This window comes from Hyla sarda, chromosome 2 (assembly GCF_029499605.1).
Source record: "Hyla sarda isolate aHylSar1 chromosome 2, aHylSar1.hap1, whole genome shotgun sequence".
Taxonomy (NCBI): Eukaryota; Metazoa; Chordata; class Amphibia; order Anura; family Hylidae; genus Hyla; species Hyla sarda.
Genome location: NC_079190.1, coordinates 193,602,707 through 193,615,463, shown reverse-complemented (window position 1 = coordinate 193,615,463; position 12,757 = coordinate 193,602,707).

Below are 12,757 nucleotides of genomic sequence, written 5' to 3'. Positions count from 1 at the left end.
GTTTACATGAATAGAATCAGTATATACATGATATGTCATCTTGGTTGGTCCATTACTGTGCAGTATACACTGATCTTTGGAATGTGGTTAATGTTAATATGTATCACCGAAAAAGTACATCTCTATTGAATACAATGGAGGATGCTCTAAAATGTAACTTTTAATAAATGGTATAAAACCTTGATAACAAATTGAAAAAATGAAAAAAAAAATGTGAATGAAAAAAAATGTGTACAAATCCGCATCCCCAATACATACAAAAAATAGTGATACCTGCATATGTCACAAGAAGACAGGACTGATATAAAAAATGATGTCAGATACGACAGGAACAGTAAGACAGATGTAGTAACAGATAAATATGGAGGGTATCAAGATAGTAGCCAATGAAGAATGCCCCCTGATGTTCAGATCAGGGGTCAAGTCTTGGGAAAAAAAAAGTGTGGGAATCAGTACTCCTGTTGTGGAAAAAGTGCAGGAACTCTGTTCCCATGAGTTCCTGCAGGAATTGAGCTCTGGTTCAGATGTTACTGATGATCAAAGATAGAGTAAGGGAAAGTGTATTCTATCACTAAGTATCCCTCCCCAACTTTCTGCCTTTTGAGGGACCCACCCCCTTAACCCCTTAACGATGCAGGACGTAAATGTACGTCCTGGTGAGGTGGTACTTAACGCACCAGGACATACATTTACGTCCTAAGCATAACCGCGAGCATCGGAGCGATGCTCGCGTCATGCGCGGCAGGTCCCGGCTGCTGATCGCAGCCAGGGACCCACCGTAATGGACCCGCCGTAACCTCTCAGATGCCGTGATCAATACAGATCACGGCATCTGCAGGATCACGGTCACTAAAATGGATGATCGGATCGCCTGCAGCTCTGCCGCGGTGATCCGATCATCCAGCATGGCAGACGGAGGTCCCCTCACCTGCCTCCGCTGCCTTCCCGGCGTCTTCTGCTCTTATCTGCCTTCCTGCAGACCAGAGCAGAAGATGACCGATAACACTGATCAGTGCTGTGTCCTATACATAGCACTGAACAGTATTAGCAATCGAGTGATTGCTATAAATAGTCCCCTATGGAGACTATTAACCCCTTAAGGACTGGGGTTTTTTCCGTTTTTGCATTTTCGTTTTTTGCTCCTTGCCTTTAAAAAATCATAACTCTTTCAATTTTGCACCTAAAAATCCATATGATGGCTTATTTTTAGCGCCACCAATTCTACTTTGTAACGACATCAGTCATTTTGCCCAACAATCTACGGTGAAATGGAAAAAAAAATCATTGTGCGACAAAATTGAAAAAAAAAACGCAGTTTTGTAACTTTTGGGGGCTTCCGTTTCTACGTAGTACAGTTTTCGGTAAAAATGACACCTTATCTTTATTATGTAGGTCCATATGATTAACCCCTTAAGGACACATGACGTACTGGAACGTCATGTGTCCACTCCCGATCTATAACGCGGGGCCACGGCGTGGCCCCGCGTCATAGCGGGTCGGGCCCGGCCTCTAACAACGGCCGGGACCCGTGGCTAATAGCGCGCGGCATTGATCGCTGTGCCGCGCGCTATTAACCCTTTAGACGCGGCGTTCAAAGTTGAACGCCGCGTCTAAAGTGAAACCGAAAGCATGCCGGCTAGCTCAGTGGGCTGTTCGGGATAGCCGCGGTGAAATCGCGGCATCCCGAACAGCTGACAGGACAGCGGGAGGGCCCCTACCTGCCTCCTCGCTGTCCGATCGCCGAATGACTGCTCAGTGCCTGAGATCCAGGCATGAGCAGTCATGCGGCAGAATCATCGATCACTGGTTTCTTATGAGAAACCAGTGATCAATGTAAAAGATCAGTGTGTGCAGTGTTATAGGTTCCTATGGGACCTATAACACTGCAAAAAAAAAGTGCAAAAAAAAAGTGAATAAACATCATTTAACCCCTTCCCTATTAAAAGTTTGAATCACCCCCCTTTTCCCATAAAAGAAAAAACAGTGTAAATAAAAATAAACATAAATGGTATCGCCGCGTGCGGAAATGTCCGAATTATAAAAATATATCGTTAATTAAACCGCACGGTCAATGGCGTGCGCGCAAAAAAATTCCAAAGTCCAAAATAGTGCATTTTTGGTCACTTTTTATATCATGAAAAAATGAATAAAAAGCGATCAATAAGTCCTATCAATGCAAAAATGGTACCGTTAAAAACTTCAGATCACGGCGCAAAAAATGAGCCCTCATACCCCCCCATACACGGAAAAATAAAAAAGTTATAGGGGTCAGAAGATGACAATTTTAAACGTATTAATTTTCCTGCATGTAGTTATGATTTTTTCCAGAAGTCCGACAAAATCAAACCTATATAAGTAGGGTATCATTTTAATCGTATGGACCTACAGAATACATATCAGGTGTCATTTTTACCGAAAAATGTACTACGTAGAAACGGAAGCCCCCAAAAGTTACAAAACAGCGTTTTTTTTTAAATTTTGTCGCACAATGATTTTTTTTCCCGCTTCACCATAGATTTTTGGGCAAAATGACTGACGTCATTACAAAGTAGAATTGGTGGCGCAAAAAATAAGCCATCATATGGATTTTTAGGTGTAAATTTGAAAGAGTTATGATTTTTTAAAGGCAAGGAGCAAAAAACGAAAATGCAAAAAACGGAAAAACCTCCGGTCCTTAAGGGGTTAAAATGATACCCTATTTATATAGGTTTGATTTTGTCGGACTTCTGGAAAAAATCATAACTACATGCAGGAAAATTAATACGTTTAAAATTGTCATCTTCTGACCCCTATAACTTTTTTATTTTTCCGTGTATGGGGCAGTATGCGCCGTGATCTGAAGTTTTTAACGGTACAATTTTTGCATTGATAGGACTTATTGATTGCTTTTTATTCATTTTTAAATGATATAAAAAGTGACCAAAAATGCACTATTTTGGACTTTGGAATTTTTTTGCGCGCACGCCATTGACCGAGCGGTTTAATTAATGATATATTTTTATAATTCAGACATTTTCGCACATGGTGATACCATATATGTTTATTTTTATTTACACTGTGTTTTTTTTTTAATTGGAAAAGGGGGGTGATTCAAACTTTTAATAGGGGAGGAGTTAAATGATCTTTATTCACTTTTTTTTTGCAGTGTTATAGGTCCCATAGGGACCTATAACACTGCACACACTGATCTCCTATGCTGATCACTGGTTTCTCATAAGAAACCAGTGATCAACGATTCTGCCGCATGACTGCTCATGCCTGGATCTCAGGCACTGAGCAGTCATTCGGCGATCGGACAGCGGTGAGGCAGGTAGGGGCCCTCCCACTGTCCTGTCAGCTGTTCGGGATGCCGCGATTAGCAGCCGGCCACTTTCGGTTTCGCTTTTAGCCGCGCGGCTCAGCTCTGAGCGCGCGGCTAAAATGTTAATAGCGCGCGGCGCCGCGATCGGCGCTGCACGCTATTAGAGGCGGGTCCTGGCTTCACTATGACGCCGGGCCCGCCGTGATATGATGCGGGGTTACTGTGTAACCCCGCGTTATTTTTTTAATAGAAATAATTTTCAAATCTGTGAAACTTTCTGGCACCAGTTCATTTAAAAAAATAAGTTTTCCACCGGAGTACCCCTTTAACAGGGTGGCCTCAACCACGGTGCAGTTCCTCGACTTATTTAAAGTGAGGAACAAAACAATAAACTAGGTAGATAGAAAAAATATGAGGTAGTGCAGTCCTTGTCTCTTTGTAGCCGTTTGCAGGACAGAATTGTCCTCTTCAGATACGGATCTGATCCAGAGAGTGATAGAAGGGCACGTGCCCGGTCACGCACTCGGTCTCCCTACGGTACCCGTTACCATGGTAGGGGAGGATGGAATGCCGAGGTATGTCGCAATCAGCGAGGCAAACAAGCAAGATACCAATCAAGACCATACTCTTCCTCTCAGTATGGTTCATCCTCTGCGGAATTCCATCCCAATCCCCCACAGACAGGCACTTCTTCTTTTTTTTGGAACAGGGCCCCCAAGTATCACAAACACAGGGGTGACCATAAGAGATTGTCAATTACAAAACTGCGTGAGAGGCTATGAGGAGGACAGACAGATTATTAATCTGTCTAGCTATAAATTGTGTAAATCAGAGATCTCGTTATTGAGAAAGGGTCTTTCATTTATTCCCACAAACAGACCAGATGTAATTGGGTGGGTGATCTCAATCTATATGCAAATTACTCACACACATTTTTAAAATTACACACAAAAGGTAGATTGAGGCACTTGGGATTCAGCCCGATGACCTGGAGGATGTGAGACTCCTTGCATCCCTGCTAGATGAAATTGAGCGATCTCCAGGGAGTAACCCCTTTTCAAGTTGTAAATTGAAAAGCACGAGAACCTCCTCTTGGAGACGATGATAGTATCATTACTTTTGTTCTCATTGTTGTTAAAACAATAGAGGATATACTACATCATGCTAGACCCCCAGTCTCAAATCTGAATGAATTGGAACTAAAAGCAATACAGAATCTTGAACAAAATAAGAACATAATTTTAAAAGCATCGGACAAGGGGGGTAACTTGGTGGTGATGGACTGCTCAGATTATGTGTCTATGTGTTTACAAATCTTAAATGACGCCATGGGATATAAGATCCTAGATAGGGACCCCACTCCAGCTTTTCAATTAGATGTTAAAAATATTCTTATAAAAGCAAAAACAGAGGGATTGATCGATGATAACAAATTTACTAGTTACTAGTTACAGGCTACCGAACATATAGAAAGGGCTTTCGCCCCTTGAAATGTCGTCCGATAGTATCCGTGATTAACAATTTAACTCAAAATGTAGGGATCACCAGGTTTTGTCCCTTTTGTCCCTTCCTTCATACATCAGAGACACAACAAAAATTGAAAATCCCTGGTTATGTTCAATTGACGTCAAAGCATTTTACAGCTCAATCCCACATGATGTGGGTCTTAAAGCTGTAGAGTTCTTCCTAAACAGTCGCAGTCTTCCTCATCATGCCCATAACAAATTTATGATTGACCTGCTTGAACTCATCCTCACCAGAAATTATTCAACCCCTTAAGGACCAATCCCATTTTAACCTTAAGGACCAGGCCAATTTTATTTTTATGTTTTTGCTTTTTCCTCCTCGCCTTCTAAAATCCATAACTCTTTTATATTTTCATCTACAGACCCATATAAGGGCTTGTTTTTTTCGTGACCAATTGTACTTTGTAATGAAAACTCTCATTTTATCATAAAATGTACGGCGAACCCAAAAAAATGTTTTTTTAGGCAGAAAATTTAAATGAAAACCACAACTTTTCACATTTTGGAGGGAGGGTTTTGTTTTCACACTGTACACTTTATGGTAAAAATGACATGTGTTCCTTATTCTGTGGGTCAATACGATTAAAATGATACCCATGGCTGGATACTTTCATATTTTTGTACAGCTTAAAAATAATCTAAACCATTTTGTACAAAATCAGTAATCTAAAATTGCCCTATTTTGACCACCTATAACTTTTACATTTTTCTGTAAATAGGGCGGTATGAGGGCTCATTTTTTGTGCCTCCATCTTTACTTTTTATTGATACCACATTTGCATATTTATAACTTTTAGATAATTTTTTTATACATTTTTTTGGGAATAAAATGTGACAAAAATGCTGCATTTTTGGACTTTTTAAAAAAAAAAGTTTATGCCGTTCACTGTATGGGATCATTAACATTATATTTTATTTTCTTTATAAAAAAACATTACGCTTTTTGGGGGTAAAATGGGAAAAACTGAAAATTTTTATTTTTATTAATTATTTTTTTTTACATTTTTCTACTTTTTTTTAAATAATTTTAATGTCCCCATAATGGACTATCTATAGCAATCATTTGATTACTAATACTGTTCAGTGCTATGCATAGAGCATAGCACTAATCAGTATTATCGGTCCTCTTCTGCTCTGGTGAGGGGATCTCCGTCCACCATTACAGATGATCGGATCACCGCATTGCCGCAGATGCCGTGATCTATACTGATCACGGCATCTAAGGGGATAATGGCGGACATCCGCGCGATCGCGGATGTCGGCCATTACCGGCTGCTATCAGAACCTGCCGTGTATTACGGGAGCACAGCTCCAATGCTCGCGGTCATACACAGAACATAAATGTATGTTCTGGTGCGCGAAGTACCGCCAAACCAGGACGTACATTTATGTCCTTGGTCGTTAAGGGGTTAGTCTTCAAAACACGTATCTACCACCAGCTCAGGAGCACTGCCATGGGCAGCTCGGTAGCGCCATCTTATGCCAACTTGCTCCTGGGCTGGTGGGAGGGTACGATTGTGTTAGGTGAGGACCTTAGGGAATTTCAAGATCATATCTCCTGGGGCAGATACATCGATGATGTGGCCATTATTTGGTCAGGGACAAAGAATGACTTTGTGAGCTTCATCTCTACCTTGAACATCAATAATATTGGTTTGAGATTTACATATGAAATTAATAAGGATGAGTTATGTTTCCTTGATGTGAAATTGAAAAGGAGCAGTAATGGTAAAATTGACACCACAGTATTTAGGAAAGCTACAGCAAGTAATAGCATCTTAAAATGATGGGAGTCATCATCCCCTAACATTGAAACGGGGTATTCCCAAAGCCCAATGTCAGGGACCGACCAGGGACAGGGACAGTGAGCCCTAAACTGACCCTAAAACCGCTCTCCCTGCTTACTTGCCCATCCACCCTAACCGGTGGATCGACAACTGGGCGCCGGCCACTCCCTGAACTAAAGTGCAGGGGCCTAATAAAAACACATACTAACAAATAGTCGGTCGCAAACCAGGAACATAGAACTCCATAGTATATAAGTTCAGAAGACACAGATCATTGAGCATCCCAGGGGACACTATATCAGCGGACATGAACAGAGGACTCAGTGGTCGTGAACAGAGGACACTATAGATAAATGGTCATGAACAGAACTCCTAAGATCTGAATAAAGAACTAATAAACATATAGAGTTCAAAACACCAGACAGGAAAACGGATAAGTCTGAACATACTCCAGAACAAAACAGGAATATGCTTAATCCCCTAGAAAAACCTCCGGTAGACAAAGGAATAACAATACCATCTGAGTCCTCATGGACAGGTAAATGGGATCTATCGCTAAACAGGAATTATCGCAATCCCTCCAAACACCTCCAGTAGACACTGAGTCCCTATGGACAGGTAACAGGGATGCCAAGTTATAACTCATAAAAACGGATACAACAGGATATAATTACAGAACACTGGTCATACTGTACACAACACAGGAATAGCAATCCCTCTGAACACCTCTAGTAGACAAGGAGTCCCCATGGAGCTGTAACAGGGATGCAATATAGGACACTGTTCACACTGGACACACAGACTGGACACTCCATTAACGAAGTAGCCATTAATAATAAATCCAAATAGACTACTGGCCAGCTGTACACTCCACGGTGTGGTCAGAATGCTGGCCCAGTAGGAAAACATAAATATAAAACACAGAACTTCATAAGAACGGATACAAGAGAAAACACAGTGTGGACAGACACATAGCAAAAAGGACATACAAATCCTAAAACCGACTAAACAAACACAGATTAAAATCCACTATAAGCATGCCACCTAACCATGGCTAAAACCAGAAAATACAGTGCATGCTAAAACAGAGATAGTAGATTAAAAGCTCAAATAAAGAGTGTTTCACCAAGAGCTCCCAGCAGCATGTCCAGCAGGCTAACAAGTTAGGATGTAATGAAGTCAATCACCAGCCCAGAGGCTAGACTGGGCTGAAATTAAATAGACACCCTAGGAGCTATTGACTGAAAAAGCCAGATGCATTAACTATTCCCTGATTAGGGAACATAAAACTGTTCACACACAAGCAAATCCAAATGGCTGTGTGTGAACACAGACATAGACAGACATGACACCCAATATCTCAAATAAGGAGAAATTGCTCTAATATCGACAGTTTCAATGCAAGCCCGGGAATTACAGAGCAGATTTAGGGAGACCGGACTCGGTACTAGGGATAATTTAGGATTAATTACTTATCCTTAAACCTAAAACAGTAACTGACAACACTGTTCGAATCATAGGCACATTTGACACTGCTGCAGATGACATCAGACAAATTATTAATAGATTATGGCCGATCCTCACTGCCCAGTGGTCGCCAATTTAGTCAGCAATCATCCAGCGATTACATACAGATGGGGGAGGAATTTACGAGATTGTTTGGTGCACAGCTACTACACACCACCTCCCCCTGAACAGCACACATTGTGACATCACAAAGTAGTTGGCACGTATAGATGTGGTACGTCAAAGCATGTAAATTCATCAATGTCACAAAATATCTTGACAGGACGTTAGACGATTTTTTAAATGTTCATTTGCAAACTATAAAACCTGTAGTGTGGTGTATGCCTGTCATTGCCAGTGCCCACTTACATATGTGGGTAAAACTAAAAGGGAACTATGCCGACACATTTTAGAACATGTCGGCAACATTAAAGAGACAAACCTGTAACGAACCATATGATTACATGTCATGCTTCAAAACCCCAAGCTATTAAAGGGGTATTCCGGGAATTTTTTTTATTCGACTATGCTACAGGGGCTGTAAAGTTAGTGTAGTTCATAATATAGTTTCTTTACCTGTGTGTGACGGTTTTCTCACAATTCTTATGGGATTTTCACCCCAATATTTATTTTTAACAGCATACAAAATGACTGCTGTCTTGGATTTTCCCCAGCTTGCAATGCAGCCGAGACCTGACTCACTAGTCAGCTGATGACAGGGAGCCTGTCTGCTTCAATGGGTGGAGAGAGCAATCTGCAACTAATGCAACAGCTGTAGACATCCTGATTGAAGACCACAGGTCTGCAGCTCATTTATTTTTCAATGGGTGGGGTAGCTAATGTGTGGGAGGGAGGAAAATGGTATCATGGGATTTGTAGTCAAACAAGGAAACTGAAAACATGATATATAAGTTCACAGAAAGCTAGCCACAGTGTTATGGTAATCTCACAGCATAGCCATTTAGCCCAAGACAAGTGCAGATCCTTCCTAAGCATGTCCATTACTTTCTGCCAGGTACATACTAAAATCATTTTATGCTGGATAGCCCCTTTAAGTTTAGGGTCTTGGAAGTGATTGTACTCAACCAGAGAGGAGGCGACGTGGATAGACGCCTACTCCAAAAAGAGGCACAATGGATGGGGGCGCTTGCCCCAACAGCCCAACAGTACTAATAGACTGTTTGTCATGTACTTCATTTATCGATCGTTAATTTGACATATATCCATTGCGCTTCTGTTCTTCATTTGAGCTGTTTCCACATTTGTCTGAATGTAGTTCTTTTTAAACCTGTCATCCATCGTGATACATGTATGTGTGTATATATATATATATATATATATATATATATATATATATATATATACAGTGGGGATCAAAAGTTTGGGCACCCCAGGTAAAAATGTGTATTAATGTGCATAAAGAAGCCAAGGAAAGATGGAAAAATCTCCAAAAGGCATCAAATTAAAGATTAGATATTCTTATAATATGTCAACAAAAGTTAGATTTTATTTCCATCATTTACACTTTCAAAATAACAGAAAACAAAAAAAATGGCATCTGCAAAAGTTTGGCCACCCTGAAGAGTTAATATCTTGTACTGCCCCCTTTGGCAATTATCACAGCTTGTAAATGCTTTTTGTAGCCAGCCAAGACTCTTTCAATTCTTGTTTGAGGTATCTTTGCCCATTCTTCCTTACAAAAGTCTTCCAGTTCTTTGAGATTTCTGGGCTGTCTGTCACGCACTGCTCTTTTAAGGTCTATCCATAGATTTTCAATTATGTTGTGGTCAGGAGATTGTGAAGGCCATGGCAAAACCTTCAGTTTACGCCTCTTGATGTAATCCCCTGTGGATTTCGAAGTGTGTTTAGGATTATTACCATTTGTAGAAGCCTTCCTCTCTTTAGCATGATTGATCCACCCCCTTGCTTAACAGTTGGACAGAGGTTCTTTTAATTAAATTCTTCTTCAATAGCTGTTGAAAAAGAGACAGATGGACGTCTCGAAACGCGTCTAGCCTCTACATATACCAGCAATCTATTATACCATACTCACCACCATAGAAACCAGGATCTTGACAAACCAACTTGCAACTGCTGGAGGCCCCGAGTGAGCGGCCCACTGTTACATGCGCAGCAACACAGGACATCAGCACGGTTACGTGTGCTTCTACACTGGACGCCAGCATCCACTGCCGACCTCCCTTACATCATCACTCCCACAGTCACCTGTTGAAGCCCGGACATTTCACATCGGCCGGACGCCAGCCGTGCCAGTCCGGCACCACAGGACCACACGGAGAAGTGCGGCTTTCCCTCCAGACGGGCACATACAACTGTGCCGGACGCTAGCCGAGCCAGCTCGTCAGTGTGCATAGGGTCACCACCGGGAGGTCAGGTAAGTGGTGTTGTGCACCATTGCATATTACTAACCCACTGTACTACCAATGAACATAGGAGTATAACTCCATTATATCACCAATGGTGGTAAAATACTAACTATTACTGTACCACCAATGAGCATAGGAGTATAACTCCAATATACCCCCAACGACGTACTACCAACTGCTGCTTATTTATTTTATATCCTGGACAATTAACAATAAGCTGGTTTACTTTTATTATTATTATTATTTTTTTTTTTTCATATTTTAACCTATATTTTACTTATACATCTGTATTAATTCCTGCCCCCTGCAAGGGCCCTGTGGGGATAGGTGATTATAACTGTATTTAATACATTTTTTATGATCACAATGAATCTCCTACAATCTTTTTAATATATATATATATATATATATATATATATATATATATATATATATATATATATATATATATATACATATACACAATTTTCATAATCTGTAATTTGATGTCTTTTGGAGATTTTTCCATCTTTCCTTGGCTTCTTTATGCACATTAATACAAATTTTTACCTGGGGTGCCCAAACTTTTGATCCCCACTGTACATTTACGGACCGGTATTCGCGTCATTCATGGTGAATATCCATGATCATGTGGATGTCTGCCATTAACCCCTCAGATGCCGTGATCAATACAGATCCAATCATCCATAAAGGCGGACGGAGGTCCCCTCACCTGCCTACGTCCGTCTCCAGGGGTCTTCTGCTCTGGTCTGAGATCGAGCAGACCAGAGCAGAAGATGACCAATAATACCGATCAGTGCTGTGTCCTATACATAGCACTGAACAGTATTAGCAATCAAATGATTGCTATAAATAGTCCCCTATGGAGACTATTAAAGTGTAAAAAAAAAAGTAAAAAAATTTAAAGTTTAAACATATGAAAAATCCCCTCACCCATCAAAAACGTAAATCATCCGTTTTTCCATTTAACCTCCAAAAAAGCGTAAAAATAAAACATATTTGGTATCACCGCGTGCGTAAAAGTCTGAACTATAAAAATATATTGTTAATTATCCCGTACAGAGAACGGCGTAAATGTAAAAAAAAAATAAAAGAAGTCCAAAATTGATGCATTTTTGTCACATTTTATAAAAAAAAATTATAATTTAATAAAAAGTAAAACCTAAGCAAATGTGGTACCGATAAAAACTACAGATCACGGCGCAACAAATGAGCCCTCATACAACCCCGTATGCAGAAAAAAATTGAAAGTTAGAGGTGGTCAAAATAGGCCAATTTCAAACATACAAATTTTGTTAAAAGTGACCAAAAATACACTATTTTGGACTTTGGAATTTCTTTGCACGTACGTCATTGACCGTGCGGTTTAATGAATGATATATTTTTATAATACAGACATTTCCGCACGCGACGATACCACATATGTTTATTTTTATTTACACAGTTTTTTTTTTTTAATGGGAAAAGGGGGTGATTCAAACTTTTATTAAGGAAGGGGTTAAATGACTTTTATTAACTTTTTTTTTCACTTTTTTTTTTTTGCAGTGTTATAGCTTCCATAGGGGGCTATAACACTGCACACACTGATCTTTTACACTGATCCCTGCAAAGCCATAGCTTTGCATTGATCAGTGTTATAGGCGGTCGATTGCTCAAACCTGTATCTCAGGCATGGAGCAATCAAGGGACCTCCGCTCGCGTGCTAGCTGATCGGGACATCGCGATCTTATCGCGATGGTCCCGATCAGCCCGACTGAGCTGCCGGGAAGCTTTCACTTTCATTTTAGACTCGGCGATCAACTTTGATCGCCGCGTCTAAAGGGTTAATAGCGTGCGGCACAACAATCGGTGCCGCGCGCCATTAGCCCAGGGTCTCGGCTATCATTAGCCACCGGGACCGACCCGGTATGGCGTCATGGCGTGACCCTGTTTTATTTACCGGGACCGGGTGTAGGACTTACAGGTATGCCCTACGTCCTTAAGAGGTTAAAGGGGTACTTTTTTTTTTTTAAATCAACTGGTGGCAGAAAGTTAAACAGATTTGTAAATTACTTCTATTAAAAAAATCTTAATCCTCCCATTACTTATTAGCTGCTGAATACTACAGAGGAAATTATTTTCTTTTTAGAACACAGAGCTCTCTGCTGAATCACGAGCACAGTGCTCTCTGGTGACTTCTCTGTCCATTTTAGGAACTGTCCAGATCCGCATATGTTTGCTATGGGTATTTTCTCCCACAGTTCTTAAAAT